Consider the following 22,338-nt stretch of genomic DNA (forward strand, 5'->3'; position numbering starts at 1 on the left):
CATTAGAACAGGGACAGCCATATTAAAAGGAGCAAAACTGGGGACCTATGAAAAGTGAAATAACCAAAATTTAGAGTTACTGGATTTTGTACTAATCACCAGCATCATTAAACCAAAAATAATGGTCACAGAAGCCACACCTCCCTAGTTCCTTAGTGTTTCATTTATAACCAGAACAAATATATAAATATGTGCCTTATCAACCACAAGAATTCAGTCACAATCAGGAGCCCAAGCTAAAAATATAAATGGATTACCATATATTATTACTATAATGAATAGTATACTGGACTGGATACCAAAATGCTGAAAGGAAGATCCCAGATTACAACATGGACAGACTGGGAGATCATTGTCTGCAAAGGACATTATTAAACTACATTATCTTTTGTTTCTTTAGAAAATGCTCATTGCTAAATTAATTATCAACTTGGAAAGAGCTAACTGCAAGATTTAAGCATCAAGATTTAGCTAAAGTCATGAAACTGTGACGAAGACAATCATCTACCTATTTCCCTATGGATGAAAATGCAGGTTTCTGATATCATGGCCTTTGAGTAAAAATGGAGTGATATACGGTTTTATCCATCATCTACCATATATCTGTTTTCTTTCACTCTTTTTTTCATTTCGTGCTTCCTCTCATGCTTTCTTCCATCTGCTCCTACCTGTCCTTGTTCTTATCCTCATTTCCTCATCCTCTTTCGTCTGCTTTTTCAAGGTATTATACAAGTTTGGCGGCGAAAGATGTGTCTCAATTTGCAGATAGCAGTATCAAGCAGTTCTAATTTAGGGATTATGGTGATTGGAGAGTAATATTATTACAGGAGAAAGGGAAAAGGGAAAAGTAAAGCACAAATGAGAAGACTGAAAGAGTAGAAGACAGAAAGAGTAAAAGAAAAGAGGACATCAGACACATGGAGAAAGGAAGCTGATCAGCATGCAGTCACTGATGAGAGAGGTAAAGGTAAACGCAAAATATCAGGAAATGGTATGTAGAAAGAAAGGGGAGAGACATGCTTGCCACTTGGTAGTCATTACAGAGAAGCTTTCTCCATTCAGGAGCTCGGTGTGCAGCTGTCGCTTCAGGGAACTGATCACATACACCCTGAGTCACAGACACAAACACACACATATATACAAACACACACACATGATTTCTATTACACACATGCACACATGCCTTGGGCTGTGCTTTGAACTGATCCTTGCCACTAGAGAGAGACACTCAGAGAGCTGGCTGATAATAATATTATCCTATGGCCTTCATATGGTAATATGGTTTTATTGCTATGAAGAAATATGAATATTATGGCTTTCACAGGCAGCTTAGGGAATTACATGGCTGTCATGGTTCTCAGCTTCAATAGAATGTTTAGATTCTCTATTTATCTAAGGTCTCTGGGTGGGAAATCTATTAAGTTTTGCTCTGATATCTGCTGGCATGTTGTATATACCTACAAGTATGGATAAAGACAAAATGCAAGACATGCCTCTCCGCCAAGTAAAGGTCACAGTTTAGCACACAGACTAACACACTTCTAGATAAAAAAAAAACGAATGAGGCTGTGTCATGATACAGCTGAATAAACTCAGATATAGGATCATTTCTCCCAAGATATTTGCTGATAAAGAGCAAATAAACCTGGTTTGTGCAATAAAATAATTATACTTTTAAACTATGTGTAAATTTGCCTCTTTTTTTCCTCAAGTCCCATTTTGGTGGTCTAATTATCCGAATAAGGGCTTGCATTTATAAAATTACATTAATTCAGGTATAGCCTCTTGCCTTACATCATATTTTAAATGTATGGGGTGTTCCATAGTATCTGTTTAATGACTTTTGCATTAGGAAGCAATTTATGTAGGAGAACTTGGAGAATATAAAGTGAATGTACTTTTTCATGGCAATTTTGAGAGTAAAGAACATGTCCTTATTTAAAGTGTCACACACATACAGCAGGGGCTTGAGCCTATTACACATCTCGTATACGTCACCAGTCTGTCGTACAGTAGGGCTACCACTAAGTCATCCTTTACTATTTATTTATTTTATGTTATTTGTGTTTTTATGATTACACCTGTTTAACTTCTGGTAAGCGTGTCCCTTCTCAATCAATGAGTCTTTCCTAGCTAGCTTGCTAAAGGAGTAATCAGTAAGAGAAACTTTATCTGTTAACATGAGTGCTTGTTTACTTGTCAATACTAGCTCTGTTTTCCACAATGTCCACCTCAAAACTGATCCCTGAGCAGTAAAAGCAGTGCCAGGTGCAGCTTGTATTGCATGCTAGTCTCCCATTGGTGTCTAATTAAAGAACACGGGTTTATCCACAATGCACACACACAGTAGAAGCTAATGGCCTCTGAGCCTTATAAGCTCAAACCTTTTTCAACAGGCTATGGACGGGCCCATCAAACTGACAGATACTACTGATTTCAGTGGAATCGTAGTCAAGCAGAGTCAAGCCTGCTTCTAAACACAATAGTCAATTATGGCCAGTAATTTAAAGGATGGATGCAAACAGCACATTATGGTGTTTGAGATGTAAGAAGAAAGATCACTGAGAAAAGTGAAACCTGTTTTGTAATAGGTAAAAATAGCCAAAAGTATGGATATCACATGGTTTAAGGACACATTCATTAGAGTGTGTCATAAAAGTAATTAGGCAGATAAGAAGTAAGTTGTCTGACTCTATGTCTCGTACAACCAGCAAGTCAAAAGAAAGAACTGAATCTGCATACTTTGTCCCTATAGGCTTTGATGTTAAACAATGAATCAATAAAAATTAATCATCATAGGACTACTGCATTCACACAAAATTGCTGACTCTTTTATACTGAATAAACATTTCTTATTCAGTGTATAAAATCTAAATTAGCTGACCGTGCAAAACTAAAAAAATAATGTAGAGCAATTTGTTATACAAAAAGGCAAATGGCCTTGCAAGAGCGTTATCTTCCTAACGAAAATAAATGAAACATTAAAAAAATGTACAAGAAATATGCAGATCTGATGTGTTTAAAGTGTTCCTATATTTTTTTTTAAATGCTGTCTATTTGAACAATATATAGAATGGATAATCATAGGTCTATAATTACTTCTTTATAGCTTTTCCTGTATAGCTTGTCATGTTCGTCTTGATAACTTCTGGTTTGTCCCTAGTGATCCAAAGGATTAAACCATTCCATAAAATCCACAGTAATTGTGCTTTGGTAACAATCCCAGACAGTTTAAAAAATCTCCTGGCTTGGTTTCTGACAAAAAAAACAAGACATCCTCAAATAAAGGAAAACATAACAGTAACTATACCCCCCCCCCCCCCCCCCCCCCAAAAAAAAAAAAAAAAAACCCCAGACATACATAGATCTCTCTCAGGGACTTCAAAGGTATCCTTTTAAAAGACAACTCTCTGTCCTTTGTGAATTTCAACTGACAAACAGGAATCTGATGGATGCAACTGAATGACTACTGACCTGTGCTCAGAGTATGTTTTTAATCATTGCTACTAAAAACAAAAACTAATAAATAAACACTGAGGTTATGCTTCTGTTAAGCACAAACACCCTAGTAAAAGACAGTATATAAAATGTAAAAATATAATTGAATTTTAGATAAAGGCAGACATGTGGCAGCTAATCATCTGCAAATGTTTTACAATGATAACTTATTTATCTTTCATCCATCCATCTATAGTCCTTCTATCCTGTATCAGGGCCAGCAAGGGCAGTCTCCCTGCTTGGCGTAGCTGTCTGCCTGCCTAAAGCAGTGTGCCTAATATGTCTGCAATACAGGCAGAGAAAAATGGAGTAAAAAAAACACACTGCTCTTATCACACACACGCACACACACACACACACACAAATTACTTTACTTTCACATGTGAATTTGTGCACTCAAGGGCACATGCCTTGTTTTCCCATTCACTATGCATAAGAAAACCAAGGCTTGCAGCATGTCTCACTTACTGCTGAACTTGGAAGTATGAGGGAAAAAAAACATAAAACAGCTGAAGTTTATTTAGCAAACCTAACAAAAATGGATGTATATGTGTGTGTGAGTGTGTTCTAATGATATCAATTAGAGCCTAATGTAATATCCTATACTTACCCAATTTCCCAGAGGATCATTAAAGTTTTATTAAAGTTAATTGGCAATAACTGTTTATGTATGTTTCAGGTGTAATTAAAGCAAAACAACAGTGTCACAGCTCCCAAATGAGCCGCTTTTGCAACCTCAGTTAGCACACTTTAAACTCTACAGTACAACAAATACCAGTTAAAGCTGTAGCTAAAGCCATGCCTACCTCTATCTGGTGTTCTGTGTTTTAAGACTCAACATGAAGATAAACTGAGGTGGCAGGTAGATGGACAGAAAAGCAAGACAGAACAGCAAGCTGGATCCACAGACCTGTTGAAAAGAATAGAAAAAAAAAGAAGACAATATTAGAGTTCAAATGTTTATAGCGACATCCCCAAAGTTGACATTAGTGACAATTTAAAGCCTTTATGAAACATCTAGTTCATAGAATTGTAGCTGAGTAAGTTACTGAGAAGTGTGAATGAACAACTGCTAATTATAATCTGCAATTACTACGTGATTACACTTTAGGATGCCAGTGGGGCAAATTGACAAACACAATGGCGATTGGCCATCAGTTGTTGGTTTCACTGGGGTAATTGTTGGCATCAGTTTTGTTGTTCTATTTTGGCTAATTTAGTAGCCGCATACACTGACACCGAACTGTGTCTGAGCTAAAGGGCTATTCAGGAGCCAGTAAGGGGATGTGCTGCACGCGAACCTTTGTGAACATCAGCAATCACAACACATCCCCAAATCCAGAGTAAAACTTAGCATGAAAATGTTTGTATGAATATGTTTTCCACATATTATAGTAATCCATCAAATAGTTTTTCACAAGCTTTATATGTGAGATTTTAAACACATTTTAAACACTACAACATCAAAAACATATTTGGAATTTGCAATGTATGCATGAGTGAATCAACAGCGCCTTTTTTTATCTCAGTGTTTAGAGTCTCTGCTGCTGTCTTTAAAGAGATCATCTCTTCTCTGTCTCCTACTTTTGTGTCTTCTCTGCTTCACACCATGTGTCTAACTGAGAAACGGGTGCTATTCTCCATTTAATTTACCTGTATTTAGAATGTTATACACTATATAAGAATTATTTTTTAAAGCTCATAGTGATGTCACAATAGCTCAGTAATGTCTATTAGAAATAAGCAGGACAAAGAAGAAATCCAGTAAAGGGATGGGATAGATGTCAGCAGTGTGTCTGTTTATTCTGTAGTCCAGTGATTCTGAATGTTGTATAAAGCACCTTTAAGAAATGTCATATCAATACTACAAATGTCATTCACAAGTAGCAGTACAGGAAACGGCTGTGGATGATCCAAGTCAGTAGGGTTAAACCTTAATGGATCATGAATGGGAATCTATTAAATACTTGCGTGTATTTAATTGATACTACTGTATAGACTAACACACTCTATGAACTGGAGAGCTAAAAAGTAGAAAACTAGTTTCCTTTTCAGGAAGCTCTACTATATTTTACTTGGATATCAGTATTTTCTTCATGCTATAGAGGGAAGCAGTTCAAATATTTTATAAAGCTTCCTGTGACAGTAGTTAAAGACAATCCATTTGCCATTATAGAAAATATTGATTACCTTTTGCATGTGTTGGTTTTTAGTACAAATGAGAAAAACCATGGTGGGAAGCTTAACTGTCTAAACCTACCACCATCTAATGCGGGTATGTGAAATATAAAACCTCCCACGGCTTTACTTTGACTACTCTGTAAACCTATTATATACTTTAACAAGCATCTTCAGTCACACTGTGTCTCAGCCATTATAAGTTAAATATACAGTAAATTCTTTCATGTCATAAGAGGGAGGACTTCCTTCATTGCTACCCTATATTTTTTTCCACTTATCTCAAAGTTAATCTATACCAAAAGCTTTCTAAAACACGACATCAAGTTACCAATTACATCCATGGCGAACACAAGACTAGAAGTCAGGGTGTGATGTGAATGTTCAATGCTTTAACTAAAAATACTTTTGGCATCATAAAATGTGGGCAGCGATGCAGAAATTATGTCACTTTTTAACAATTCGTCCAACATTGATCAAAGTGTTATCAAATTGAAAATGACAGTGCATACTTCTGTGTTTTGGTAGAGTACACAAACACACAGACGCACACATCAAACAGGACGGAGACACTTTGGCAGTCAGTTCCCAAGCCAGCTGAGCTAACAAGCTGCAGGTTATTAGAAAATCATTACTCACATCACAGGCCCAAAGGCATCTCATCACTAAGACATGGAACAGCAATGTGACACAACGGTGGGACAACTGATCATTTTGTAGACACTCAACCTGACTTTCTTCAGATGGAAGAATGCAGACCAAAAAGCTAAAATACCATACTAAGCTTTTTCTTGATTTGAAACATCATGTCAAAGAGCAACGACAGCATAGAAGATATGTTTTTTCTGTATGCACAACATGACTAACACGTCAGTGTTGCAGTTTACCTGACAACACACAAGCACACACAACAGAGGCTGTTTGACAATTAAAGTATTAATTATGTAATTTCATGAACACTCCCCCCCCCCCACACACACACACACATTCTTGTTTAGCTCCCTTAGTGAGGACATCTAATTGACATCATTCTTTCCCTAGCTGCTTACCCAAAACCTAACCATAACCTAATTGTAACCCTGATATTAAAACCACATTCTGAGCTTCAAAAATGCCTTCAAATTCGTGAGGACCTTGTGTGTCCTCACAAGTGACTGTTGGTCCCCACAAGTATAGTAGAATGCCAATTTCTGGTCCTCACAAAGCCGTCTAAACAGGAACACACACACACACACCTTTTGGATTGCCTCCTTTTATTTATGTGGCCTTTTAAGCTAAACATGTTTTTTTTGTTTTTCTTTGCTTTCTTTAAAAAAAAACAACTGTATTCTACTATCAAAACAATCAAAACAATAATACACAAGGGGATACTTTGCATTATGATATCCCTTACGTCTGGTGCTGCTTGCTTAAATGAGGTAGAGAAAACTATAGCAAGCTTTAGCTGAGCAGCTTTTCAAAAACACTGTAGTTCACTTGAAAGTAGCCAATTTTAATAGGCAAAAAAGGAAAAAAAATCCTACCAGAAAATGTGTTAACTCTGGTGAGTCTTAGGGGAGGTAAAAATAATCTGCAATCTTAAAGTAATAATTTCCCAGCGTGTATTTATAATTAGTAATGTGGAATTACTTAATTCATCTTATCAATTTAATTATTAGTAGAGCCCATTGAATTACAGAATTCTGCTATTCAGTTGTTTAATTTGCTCCTTTTTTTTTGATGAGGTGTAGCTCTTACTTCCTTGCACGCAGTACTGTGCAAACTCACTGCAGTTTCTTGACATCAACAACTAATGAAGGGCTCGGGAATTCTGGAATCCAGATTTCCCAGAATCTTGTCAAATAATCACTCATCCCTTAATTTTCCCATAATGTAGTGGTTGCTTTTCAAATAAACAGGAACGTGTTGGCTGGATCTATTGTGTTTCATTTCATGCCGTCATTTAGATTCTCTGACCTTTCAATGGGCAGTGTTTATTTTGCTCATCATAACTCAACAGCATGTGCAATTGTGCTCATGTACAAATGCCTAGCGTAAACAAAGAATGATGAAACAAATACATAGAAAATGGAGGAGAACAGAACACAATAAATGAAGGTCATAACACTAACTGAATGAATAAATTCAACCTGATCCTATAACACTATATAATATGTTCCTTCCCGAGTTGTCTTAAGTTCCAAAGATTTAGGGTAATTACTGTTATTAATTACTATAATTATGAGTATAATATTATAAGGTTCAAAAATATCCAACTTCGAAATAGATAGTACAGGAAATAAATGATGATGTCTACCAACAACAACAAGATCTATTATTTGAAATGTAAAAGACCCACATGTCAGTGTTAACATGGATACATTACATTTTAAATTACATTCTAAAAAGCTTGACGCATTTCCACATCGGATTTGGAAATATACTCCTCCCTTTGTTTATTAGAAATTGTTTATTATCCGTATACACAATTACATGTAAAACAAGGCAGTTTTTAAGATAAACCTATTTCAAACTTACCATTAATAATCTTTAGGCCTCACGCTTTGCACCTGCCTTATTGTTTTATCTGAATCACTGCTCGGCTGTTTTGTATGATCTTGAGAGCCATTGATATTCTGCTTCGTTTTCCTCTATATTTAGCATCTGCGCTCTGCACTAGCTACATTAGACGGTGGTAAAATGACCTGTCAGTGAGTTGGAGTGCATATATATGCGTGCGGTTTTGGGTGTGTAGGATCATGACTGAGACAGGGAAGAAGCAAAGTGTGTGTACAAAGTAGAAAGGATAAAAATGAGCATCTTCGAGGTGTTCATGTGTTTGTGCCTGGATGTGTGATGGCTACCACACAGGTAGTCTGGAACAGCTCTCCATCAAAAGGGTCAGATCCTAATACTCTTACTCTAATAGGAAATGGAAACCATTTTAACAGAGACACGCATAGCTCTAACTGTCTACATTTAGAGGTATACGTTTCCATACCTCTGATGACCCAACTCATCTGAGCAGCCCTGTTAATTAAGTTTAGGCACCAGCCACACCCATTAACAGCAGCTCTCCCTTATTGATCCTTGCACTTGGTAAAATGCCTATTATGTTATTGGCCAGGATAATAGGCCTCAGGGATCTGTTAATTCTATGGCCTAGAACAACCTATTAGAATCATTAAAACAATAATACTCACATACAAGCTTTAAGCTTTACTGTTTACTTTTAAAGACTAAAAAAGGGAATATCTACAGTTTAGATATTAAATACAGTTTGGATATTTTAGTAAGTGATTTTGGCAGGTGCAAAGTAAACTGGTCAATTATATAATATAATGAATCACAGAGTCCAATTGCATAAAATCACTTATTTATTTTTAACCAACCTCTAAGTTTGAGCCAGTTGATACTACCAGTATACTTATTTAAAGTTCACAAAAAGATATAACAACTTATACTCAAGTTTCAATATTTACTCATTATATTTTATTTACTCAAAAAGAGAATGTCGGCTTCCTCAAAGTTCAGAGTCTAACACGGCAAACTGAGCAGAATGGAAACAGTAGGAATAGTTAGCTAAATAGTTTAGCTAAATCTCAGATTACAGGTAATGGTTAATCCTCCCGCATCCCATGCAAATCATCATTATAACTCCTTCATCAGATGTAATGAGACAGGAAACGACTAATGACAGAAGTCTTCCAACACAGTTTTTCCATATATCTATATCTATCTATCTATCTATCTATCTATCTATATATATATATATATATATATATATATATACAGATATATATTAGGGGTGCAACGATACACAAAATTCACGGTTCGGTTCGATACTTTGGTGTCACAGTTCCATATTTTTTCGATACAAAAAAATGTTCATGTCTTTTTAATTTGTCATTTATTAAAATTATAAATATATATTTTAACTCAAAAGTACAGTTTTTAAATTTAATGTTGCTGAAACAACAAAATAATAAAAAAAAATAAATCTATCTGATCGAGAAATCACTCATCTTTGGAAAAGAGAGTTTATTACAGAGAAATGGCTCTTTCCAAAATAAAAGCTATACTATACGCTTCTTCTGGGGTATATTCTCAGCAGCATATTAAACATATCAGGTCCCCATAAGGAGAATCATGTGCTAACGGCTGTCTAAATGACTCGGGTAAGGTTTGTAGCATGCGTGCTTGTTGTTTTTGTCTGCTTCCACTTGTCTTTGCACTAGGATGATGTTGGCGTAAATGTGCAGTCATATTCGTTGTGTTCCCACTAGTGCTGTCAGCGTTAATCTCGTTAAAATGACATTAACGCCATAACGCGGCAAATCTTCGTTAACGAGTTACCGCGGATCGCCCCGTGCGTGGGGCTGGACGGCGTCAACACGTTAACAAGCTAATTGCGCTAACGCACTAGTTCCCACCAAATGAGCATTGCATGGCACATCCGACATACTGTTTTACTTTTGTCCATGACGCGCTTACCATCAGGGTCATGCTTCACATGAAAACCAAGATAGTTCCAAACGCCAGATCTGAATGAGGGTGGGGGAGGTTTAATTTCGGGTAGCGTTGAGGCAGTTGCCATGTTGCAACGAGCTTAGCTTCTGTCTTGCTAGCTTGCGCTGCACTCAGTGGATCTGCACTCGACAGTGCAGCCTAGGCGGAGTAGTCGAACGCAGATCCACTGAGCTCTCAACACAGACAGCATTGTCAGAAGAAAAGTTGATAAAATAAATAAAAAAATTTTGTATTGTTCGATACATATGCGTACTGAACCGAAAGCACTGTATCGAACGGTTCAATATCGATACGAGTATTGTTGCACCCCTAATATATATATATATATTTTTTTTTTTTTCACACACACACACACACACACACATATATGCAGTTTTACATTTTATTGAACTCTGTTACTTAAAAAGGATGGGTGTTATATTTCTTTTGCCACTTTTTCTATGAAGGTGAGCTGGTGGATATCTAACCTTTTGACAGGTCCTATCCACTAATAATATAGCTTTTGAATATAACTTGTATATTGAATTTCAATAATTTTTTATGACTCACAGATGAATTGGGTGAATTAGCTGGGATGGTGTTAGTATTAGTAGTTGAAACTGGTCTGACTGGTATGCATCTAAAGTAGCTTAATTACGGACCTGCACGGAATTCATTAATAAATTAATCTGTCTTTTTGAAAGGTTTCCAAGACCAAAAAATGCATTCAAACATATTCAGTATTCAGTACAGGGGAGGTGAGCATTACTCAACTTAAAATAGGACCCTAACAGACCTTGAAACTATAATAAAAGACATTTCGTTCTTTCTATCAATGGAGTGTCCTGCTTTCATCTCATTTTCTTTGCTCTACTCTCTTAACATTTCTCATGAAACACATCCATCTCTTCTTAACCCCTCATTGTGTAAATGCACTCTTCTTTCTCTCATCCATTTCAGCTTATTTATAAACCACCACTTCCACTCCCCCACTGCTTTCCTCCCTTCTTCAGATGTGGTATAATTATCTGGTCATCATTATCAGAATCATTCTGTTTCCTCATTATAAACCCATCTGCTCTGCTTTCCAGTCCAACCAACACAACATAAACACGCAGCCATACAGATACTGATTCACGGGCATACTCTTATCTGTTTTTCTGTCTCTCTCCCTCTCTGTCCCATTACAGTCTCATCTGCTAAGCCACTTTAGTGACTGCACATCAGAGTAACTGGTCCGAGGTAATTATGTTGAGATAGAGGTAAAGATGTTGGACTAATTTACTGAGATCCATCGAGGAATGAAATACTGTTGAGTAACCTCTCTCTCTGGTCATGATGAAACTGAGCCAAAAACACTTCCTCTTCTTCCTCCAATCCCAATCATTTGTCTATAATGCGATTACAGGCATGTAAGTTATAAATTTTATTTAAACGTATTTTGAAATTAATGGAACAATATGTGTTATTTTAAATCTTTAAATAATAAATTACAACTGGGATAAGTAAACCCTGGGATCAGCTGTCAGTCCCCCAAAACACAACTGCTTTGCCTTGGCTGGTGGAATAAAGTATTATCAAGACTAGCTATCACAGTACAGAGGAAAGAAAGTGCCTGGGTCTTTGGGTTCAATTTTATATTGTTAGGGGGAATACATGGTACTAATCTACTTGTCAAGGTGGGTAAGGCTGTAAATAAGAAAATGTATTATTGACCGCAGTTCTAATGGAGGATAATGATAAAATAGCAAGAAAGGAAGGATAAAGGTAAAAAATTGCAGACAGTTCTTCTACTGAATGACAAACACCAAACAGAATGCAGAAGAGATGAAGAGAAGCTGCTACCATGGCTCCCTTGGTTTACTAATCATGAACTGCATTTAATCAACAAAATTACAAACGCTCTTTTTATCTTGAGAAATCACTGTCAATATTCAAAATGCCCTCATTACACCTACTTTAGTGTTTATCAAGTCTTAATTTGATTGAAAATAATAATCTCAAGCGTGAGATCATTTAAGTTTTGATAAGGTAAGCTTAAAGTAAGCATGTACAGACAGCGTCACTTGAGTTTAAGCACCAAATTCTAAAATCTAATTTATTTATCCTGCAATGCAGTCCTTAACACACCATGCAACTTCTGTTGCAAAATCAGGTAAGGTTGTGGTAAGCTAAAACTATAAAATGCATGTCATACACTGGGGACGAATGACAGTCATGAAATAGACTGGTAGAGCAGAAAAATATGGTGTGTGAAACTCATCTAAGACACTGGAAATTAATGCTAATGTGATGGCCTTTAAAAAGCTCCAATTTATACTTGTCATGTAAAATTAAATATGTCAATACTTTGTTTTCATTTTGTTGATCATGGCTCATTGCTCATGAAAAATCTAAATCCAGTACCTCAAATTATTGGTAAGATATACCAAAAAATTAAAGGGAAAAAATATTTACAGAAATGTAAATTTCTGACAAATGTCCAACTTCACTGTAACTAAACATACACTGAGGATTCTTCACTTTATTGTATCCATGTAGAATGACATGGAGGTGATCAACCGTATAGGTGCTGATTGTGGCTCTGTGAACGATGCTGAAACAAGCGTAGTGAATTTCAGATAGACAACGCTTAGATATACAAAAAAGTGTTTGTATGAATGAGACATGTTGTATAAAGTGCTTTGAATGTAGCAAGTAGAAACCTAGGTTGTAGCGGCCTTCAGCTTGTCTGTATTCTTGGTGTTGGTAATAGCTTTGGCACTGTGGGGAGGTGCTAAATACTACTGAAAAAAGGAAATCTCCATAAATCTCATCAGCACATGGAAACATGAAGCTCTGGTAGGTCGTTGTGTTGACTCTGGATTTATTGGAACATGCTTCCCTCAACCCCAGCCGGTCATGGCAGATGGCTGTCCCTCCTGAGCTTGATTGTGCTGGAGGTTTCTTCCTATTAAAAGGGATTTTTTCCTTTCTACTATCTCCAAGTGCTTTCTCAGAGGGGGTCATATGATTGTTGGGGATTTTTCTGTGTTATTGCGGGTACTTGACCTTACAATACAAAGTGCCCTGAGGGGATGGTTGTTGAGATTTCTCACTACACAAATAAAATTGAATTAAATTGAGCTAAATTGCTTCTTTCCTGAATAGGCTGCGTCATCGCTATTGCTTGTGTACCTTTTCTACCACACTTTTCTCTTCCAGTAAACTTAGTAAATTATTACACATTGATACAACACTCTGTGAAATGGCAATCCTTTCGCTGACCGTCTGTTGCTGCTCCTTTTGGAGAGTGTTGGGGATTGCCATCTGGAAAACTGTAAAATCAGCAGCCATCCCCAATGCCAGTCCATTGTGGTTATAAGTACTAAACTAGACCGACAGGCGAAATGATATATTCTAGTAAGGTGAAATGCTGAATTTCTTATTTTTTTATAATCATGTGGCTGAAACTTATATGAGATAATGACTAAAATAAACGCATATTTCAGATACCATATACTGAACAATTAATATACTAAATTTTAAGTTTTTTAAATACAATAATAAAAAGTAATGATAACATAAATTTCAAATTTTTGAAATGCAGTATAAAAGTTGCCTCTGATAATTAAAACAACAAAAACACAAAACTTTGTAATTGCCAGGTGTTTCTGTACACATCTTAACTGCAACACTGGATTTGCGCAAAAAGAAAACAAATCTGATCTGTTCCTTATCTCTTTGTAATAGACCAAACATAGCGGCAGTATTAGAAATACATTTCTCTGGCGGTGTCGGAACCATTTTCTATTGTCTTGTATAAACTGCTAATGATGGCCTATATAGGCATAAAAACATATCATCAAACAAGACGTCCTCATTCTTTCAGACACACACACACAGACACAGACACACAGACAAGCACACTGTGCCCCAGCTGTGCAGGGGATTAGAGATTAGAAGGGAGGAAGGGATGGATCTATCTAAACACAGCAGCCTATAATATAACCAAAAAGATACATCTCCAAACATTTATCTTACAAAATAGTAAGCGATAAGTTGACAATGTGCATTATGTCTGTTCAAATTTGTGTCTGCCTTACAGTGTAAAACATACAATAAACCTTCTACATTTTGGAAAACATTTGTATAATTCTCAGTGTATGAGTATGAGCATGATAATGTCACTTTGGCTTTGCTGTTACAGCATCTCCAAACAGTTCTTTAAAGATGTTGCATTTTTAATTCCATTTTCTTTGTGTGATGTTGTTTAAATAGAGTAAAAGCACCAGATTAGGCATCAATGTTGTTTGATGCATCAATTTCCACTATTCCTCAATATAAGAAAATAAGTATTCTTTAACCCTCTGAGGTCTAAGTCGTCATATGTGCTAATGCTAACCCTAATCCTAATCCACTTTGGGAGAGCAGCACCAACCACTGCTAGCAAATGGTGCGTTCCAATATCAAACTTAAACAAAACAATGAATCCCAAATATATTTTGAGACAATCTAAAACATAACACTAAATTCTACACATTTTTGCTTTTTAATGAACTATTTAACAACAAAACCATTAGCATATCATACTATCTGAAACACTTCCGTGTTATTTACAGTAAAATGTGTCCATGGCATAGATAACAGAAGCATGGTTATTTTGTGGCTTTAATCTATTTTCATGGTTGAGGACTAGAACTACTGACCATCCATCAAACTGTCAATAAGGATTAAAAACTGGTATATAGTTTCAAGGCCGCACTTTCGACACATCTTGCTGCTAGATCATATCTGAATTAAATGCACTGGTGCACTGTTGACTCCAGAGTAGTGTGCAAAAGTCTTGCGCCACCACTCATTTCTTTCTATTTTCCTTCCAAAAAGCCAGACTTTCTGGTGATTTCTAAAGTGATATTGAGCAATAGTTCCCCAGGCTTTCTGAAGTTTTTCCTTGTACATGCCAATGCCAAAGACAAAGATGCCGCAGTTAAACATAAAATACAAAGTGATTCCCAAAGAGCTATTAGCCAAAAGCATATCTCAGCATAATGTGCATTACGTCCTTAAAAGATTTGAGGAGAACAAAAGAAGAAGTAGCAAGCCTAAAAATTCTCTACAGTACATAAACAGTATCTGAAAGTCATCTTCTTGAGAAATAGGAAAAAAGTCCAGCCAAAACCTGGCAGAGGACCCGAGAAGCACTTGAACTTTCAGTTCATCTATCTACTGTTCATCAAAACCTCATCAGAAATGGTCAGTGGAAACATGGATGTCAAGAAGACATTCGTAAGGAAGGCAAACAGGCAGAAAAGGCTGAGGTATGTCAAATAATACAAGAGGTGGATTGAAAATTGTTGTCAATAGGTCTTAAGAAGTGATGAATTCATATTAAAGGAAATTCTTTGGTTCAGTTCATGGCCATTGCATGAGTTTCACCTGGGTGGGTGATGATGAATCAGAATCTACTACATCAGCCTTGACTCTTCTTTTCTCCAACTTTATGGAAATGCAATACAAAATCACAGCTGAACCTTTTGCCTCAGTGCATAGAGCCATTTTTATTTTATTGCATCATACATAAGTGCTTGCAAGTCCACAACACAAATGCAAGTGCAAGTTACCAAAAATAAAAAGTCCACCTTTTGAAGTACTTAAGTCTCATGCTGCTATACTTTACACCAGCTTTTGAAGTTTGTCAGAATGGCTTTGTGGTTGCCAGTCCACAACCTTGACCAATTCAAAGGTAGTTTGTAGGCTATGCACATTGAGGTACAATTCTCTATTTCTCTAGCAGACATAATGATTCTCTCTTTCCTCTACACACACACACACACACACACACACACACCTACACGCACACACGCACAAGTACACCTTTATACACCTAGTCACGAGTATGATCTTGCACCAGTGTATGATCTTGGCCCCCTGATCTGAAACAATTTCTTCACACTCCCTTTCTTTATCTCCAAGCCACTTACAGAACCACTATTTCTCTCTATTTGGCTTGTCCACATCACCAGGTTTGCCCCATGTGTGTGTCTGTGTATGTGTATGTTCCATCAGAGTGAGTTGATAGGTTGTGATAGGTCTCAGTGAGAAAGCCAGACTACAGCAGTTAACACTGACCCGTCCATTGCTTTCTTTCAGCCTCCTACACAACTTGCCTCCTTCATACTATACCTCTCTATCACTCTTTTTCTTTCTTTCAGTATCATGTCTCATGCTACTGTCTTTCCCAAATATCCAACTATCCTTCCTCTATTATACTTTTCACCCAAAGCTGTCTCCTAACTTTGTTATAAATTCAGGTAAACTGCATTCCAAAACAAGAATGGTGCGGGAGGTGAGACATATTGCATAAAACATGTACAGATTCCCATTCTTGGAATTAGCTTTGCATTATTTTTTTTCTGTAAAGCTTTATTTCCTTTTTAAATGTATGGTTTTTTAAATTTATATTACAGCACCAGTTAACATTTTGTCTCTAAAGGGAATAACAGTTGTAAATATATGCAAGTAATTTCTTTTCCTTCAGCCAGTTTTGACTAGGAAACCTTAGTCCAACATACCTTAGTATATGGGGGAAGATGACAAAAATGAAGAAACTATTTACTTGTCTTAGTTGTAGACAAGGGCAAGAATGTTAAACTGAATAATTATTCCACTTCCATCAAATGCATCAAATCTCTCGAAGAAACTCCAAATGTGCTATGTTAATATAAGGCTGGGAGCAAAACCCCTCCAGACTGAGCATCACTCTGCATCTGAAATATCAAGCACGGATAAACAGGCTTGTGGCATTATATATACGAGATAGAGGAAATGTTTGTGTGTTTGCCATCCATTTTTTTTCAGTTATTTTTTTATTATTGTTTTTTTGTTTTTATTGATTATTTGTTAGGTCAGCCATGCAGCACACAATTATATGATACAGTACAACATTTAGAGCCTAAGACATGTTGCAATGTATACTTCAAGAATACTTATTAAATAAATAAAATATATTAGAATAACAAATACACAATATTTAGTACACAACACAGAAAACAACGGCACAAACAGCTACACAGTAAAGTGCTATCTGAGTGCTTTGACCAACTTTGCTGTTTGAAAGATTTTGGTTTTAGGTTTTGGAAATGTTATCCTTAATGGAGTCTTGTGTTGAAATGAGGTAGTTACTTTCAAGAAGTTAAAAAGTCAAGTAATGGATTATTGACTAATAACAAATTACTAATATGTCATGTAATTTGGAAAAAATTGTGGATTTTAGGATTCCTTGCTAAAGAAAAACATTTGGTTGGGTCTGGAAAAAAATAGCATGGTTTAGGTTCAACTAGACTCTTTTACATGTGTTACATATGTTAACCACATAAGAAGTTTCTCCATCATTAGCTGGGTAACCAAGGTGACGACCTGCCTCATAAAACTTATGGTGCAGTAGACTTATTGGGAATGTTTTAAGGAGCAGCCATAAGGGAGCATTTCACTCATTGGCTAAAACTTTAAAGTTAACAGTTAGCCACTTCCAGCCTCTGGTTGCCTAGGTAACAGCCCTATGTATTTACTGCCTCTTGAACTGTATGCTAATCAATAATATACTGTTGTCTCATTGCTTCAGTCTTTTGCAACTACCAAGTTGGGAAACATTTATCTCAAGGCACGCCACCTCCACATCACCAGCAATTGTTTTTTTTACCAGTTTTTGCCTGAAGCTGGCAAATTGTCATGACTTTGTGTGGTCTGTGGTCATCCCACTGCTGGGAAACTCGATCATGTAGATGAAACTTTAGGGGGGAAGGGTCTTCCAAATTCAATTTTATTTATATAGCGCCAAATCACAACAATAGTTGCCTCAAGGCGCTTTCTATTCTCTCTCTATTCTAGTCCTATAACTTAAAAAAAAAAAAAAAAGCTTTAGGCCCTGACAGACATTAAAATAAAGGCAATGTTTCAGGTTTAGTGTACTGTGTGAAATAAGTCTAACAAAACCTTGGTCATGAAGTCTTTAGACTTGTCAGATTGTGACATAAACACTTGTTGAGTTGTATCATTAACAGCATAAATGGAAGAAAATGTTTTGCAACAAAACAGAAAAAAGTACATAGTACTAGCATGTCAAGTTAAACATCCAAATAAGGGAAAACTTTGTGTGTGTGTCTATGTGTGTTTGCTCCACAAAGTAGGTCAGTCGATAGCCATTGCTATAATTCATCGCCTGGGTATCTGGACCACTGTCTGTATAATATTTCATGGTTGTTATTTCAACTTGGACCACACTGACCAAATAACCAACAGGCCAATATTATCATCTGTAGCTGTGGCTGAAAATGGTAGTTAAAATGTTGCCAGGGTATTCTGCATAATTTAATTTTATATTCCAATCACTTCATTTACATACACACATCACAGGAACAATCACACTGTGAGAATTCGGCCACAAATTTCTGAACACTGTCCAAATTTTGACACAGAGCATCACCAGTACTCCAGCTTGTCTATTACTAAACATATCTCAGTGCGATTGTCAGATTTTTCCAGGATAGCACAGATACAGAACTTCTCAGTTTCAATAAATGCAAGTTTTAACTCTGAGATTTCTGTTCCCTTGAAAATGTCCATGGCCTACACTTTTATCCTTGTCTGTACTTGATCATATCTCCTTCCATCTGTTTCCCCTTCCATAATTTTTCCCCTTTCTAACTCTATTTTCCTCACTTGATCACAGTGTTCTCAAATTGCCTGCCTTCCATTTTTGCTCCATTCTCTATCTATTACCTCCTCATTTGTGCATTTCACACTAATCTATCTGAAGAGATCCTATAATTACTGCCTAAACTTAAAGTTAATTTTAATATGTTTTATTCAGCCTGTTCCCTGTGCCTCAATTTCTTCACTGCCATTTGTACATTTATATAGATTTTCTTTCCTCCCTTCTTCAATGTCACGGCTGTAATTTTTCCTTCCTCCCACCCCTCTGTCTCACTCCCCTCCGTTTTTTTCTCTTTCTGTCTCCGAAATCTGCTCATCTCTTCCCTTCACTGTGCTGTGGTCAGTGCTAATCATTTATCTGTTTGTCCATCCCACACCAGCACATGTGTGTATGTGTCTGTGCAGTGATAATGAGGAGGCTGGCTGATCTAAACTTGCAATATGACCTAATCAACCCACACTAATAAAAAAGCTTCCACTTACACACGCAAATACATACACACACACACATAGACACACACTGCTGCAGTGAGCTATGGAGACTGAGACACATCATATATACTGCGGTCCATTCCTGAACACTTGACTTCCCCCACGCCTCATTATTGTGCAATCTAATGGGCGAATTTGGTCTTTCACTGTTTCATTCAATGTCTCTGGTTTGTTTTTCACTGTTATTTTCCTGACCTCCTCTCTTTTTTATCTTTATTTTTATCTTAGTGTGTTTGTTTCATCCCCCTTCTGTTTCAGTCCTCTGTATTTATTTCTTTATTTCCTTTTTTAATACTTTAAAGACACTGACATGTCAAAGGTTAATGCAATGGTGAGAAAATTATGTAACAAATGACAATAGCATCTAGAAAATTAAGCAAAATGGTTTACTATGAATCAATTGATGGAACATTTTCAATAATGCTCAGTGATCAAATATGAATATGATTAACTCATGACAATTCCTTGTACCTCACATTAACGAGATGTATCTCCCGAATGCTATCTATATTCTTCTTTTTTTTAAAAATCGTATCTTTTGTCGAATGTTCTCCTGTTTCTCCTTTCTGTAGCTTCCTGCCTCTATCTCTGTTTTCTCTATTTCTTCCACTGGCATACTCTTCTCCATGACCCTTTCAACTTTTAATTATTCACTGAATGCTTTCCACCATGACATGCAGATCCCTTATTTTGCCAAGCGCATTCACAGACACTTACATTCAGGGTTGTGATAAGCGCACATAATGGGCATTTATCTGCAAAATTACGGGCATTCATACATAAGCACTTGTAGGACAGCTCTCAGGCTGCTATGTGCTGGGCAAAGCTTCTCAAAAGACTGCCATTTACTAAAAAAAATTCTCCAATGTTTACTAAATAATCTCTGCTTTGCAAGCGAAAAATGGCTTAAGGGCAGAGGCCACTTAATATGTTTGATTAGACTCACACAGCCTCATATAAAGACAATGATTTTGTTAATGTATCCTAACTTATATGTTATTCAACACAGGCAATCTCTTAACCCTCAAGCTATTTTTACATTATGAGTTGAGGATAATGTTATCTTGTTTCTGTTCTAGTGTTTCTCTTTTTAAGAAGAAAATATTTTGAAAGTCATTAGTGAAGAAAAGCCTTTATATGCACAGAGCAGATTTTTTTTTAGGCATGTTTGTTTTAACAAATGAGAATTTTGTCCCTTGGAGGGGAACGGCTTGCCATCATAATAATATATACTTTGCATCAAGATGCTGTGCTTTGCATTTGATTAGCACACATATAGTGGTTAATACATATCTCTCTGACTTTTTTCCTCCAAAAGTTATAATATTTAAGAAGTTCTACTAGAAATTAAATAACAATTTTAAAAATATAACTGAAGAGCCACTAATGTTTTAGTTATCTTCAGTTTGCTTTGGGTAAAATAATTGTATAACATATATTCCGTTTTCTGTATCAAACTTAAGTTTTTAGAGTTTATACAGGTAAACTAAAAAGTCTGAAGTAACTGTATAAGCGCTTTTTCCTGGTGGCTGCTACCTATTGTGCTCTGTTCAAAGTTCCCAGAGGCACAGCTGAGAATTAAAAAAAAGAAAAAGTTTGAATTACTTTAAAATGTATTGCAGCCCAAGTCTGAGACACAGCCTAAGCAGATGAATATGCTCACACAGAAGGCATTATTGAGAATTAATTTATAGAGTGGAGGAGGTGAAAAGCATTTCTTTATGTATGGCAGTCTGAACATGTTTTTATGCCATGTATGTATGCATGCATCGTTGCCCCGCATATAAGGAAATCAGCTCAGGTTGGATTCACTACAGACCAGAGCTGTGTGTGAAGTTTTGGTGTCTGACAAGAGATGACAGGCAGTGAATTTAGGCAGTTGTTAGAAGGGCCCTTTAAATATACATTTTAATTTACTGACACTTCAAGGACACAAGTGTGTTTATTATAAAGCACTTAAATTGTGGTGTGATTGCACAAATTTGTAGTTTTCTAAAGGCATATGCGAGTAGTTTCTTATACTAATTGTGAAAAACCATTTATAAGTTTATCCTCTGCAAGTATTTTCATTGCTAAGTACTTTGTGATGAGAGTTCCAACTCCACCATCTTGGGCTACAGCTGGCAATAGTAATCCTTCCCTGCTCTGCGGCTTTGCTGAGCTCTGCACAGTGGCACATGAAGCAGTTCTCCACTAGCTGCAGGTTCTGCTTGGACTGACCCTCCTGCTCACTGCTGGTCTCCAAACCAGAAGGGGGACTTCTGTTACCAGCTGCAGTTCAAGATGGAGGTGATAGAGTGCATCCGGTGTGGGATGAGAAGTAGGTGTGGAAAGGCTAACATTGGTCTCTTTCTTGCAGTGATATTTTATGGCTTATGTCATATTTTGGAGACTTTTAGGTTATTTTAGGTCACTTTGACAGTGCTGTAGTTTTTCTTTTTTTTTTTTGGTCCTTAAGTTTAATTTTCGTTTTTTAACTTAATACAGCATAGCGCTACATCAGGACTATAATGGATAGGGAGACGAGGAATGCAACTGATAAAAGCTTTGCATTACTTTTTATTTTGGTACTTTTATTTTGAATCGACATAATTTTTAGGAGTATTGCACTTTCCACGGCCTTTGCCAAGTTATATTGGATGTAATTCAGTTCAGCAATAATGTCAATGGTGTGCAGAGAATCCAATAGCAGGCTTAAAACTCACGGTGACATGATCCATAGTTTATTTATATATTCCACCTTAGATTTCTACCTTACAGCAGCATATTGCATGTCACCGCCAGCCTGTCTCTTTGTTTCTCTTTGCATGTGCCCATTACTTAAAGTTTTTGTCCATCTCTGCTGCTACCCTCTGCACCTCATTTTGTTTATCTATTTTATTCTGCTTTTAATGGGCTGTTTTCTGAGCTTCTGTGCCTCAAAGAGCAGGTTGATTAGAAGGACGATGGATGGGTGGACTGATATGAAAAATAATGTTTATTTGTGAT

The 22,338-nt window shown here is 36.5% G+C and overlaps 1 protein-coding gene across 3 annotated transcripts in view; it reads right to left on the bottom strand.

The window, feature by feature from the left end:
• Positions 1-22,338, bottom strand: part of zgc:172282 (leucine-rich repeat and fibronectin type III domain-containing protein 1-like protein) — a 175,478-nt gene that overhangs the window by 91,129 nt on the left and 62,011 nt on the right. For all 3 annotated transcript variants that reach the window (XM_063493572.1, XM_063493571.1, XM_063493570.1), the window contains exon 2: positions 4,305-4,408. The gene's annotated coding sequence lies outside the window, so the exon portion shown is untranslated. The remainder of the gene's footprint in view (positions 1-4,304; positions 4,409-22,338) is intronic.

Source organism: Pelmatolapia mariae, linkage group LG14 (assembly GCF_036321145.2).
Source record: "Pelmatolapia mariae isolate MD_Pm_ZW linkage group LG14, Pm_UMD_F_2, whole genome shotgun sequence".
NCBI classification, from domain to species: Eukaryota; Metazoa; Chordata; class Actinopteri; order Cichliformes; family Cichlidae; genus Pelmatolapia; species Pelmatolapia mariae.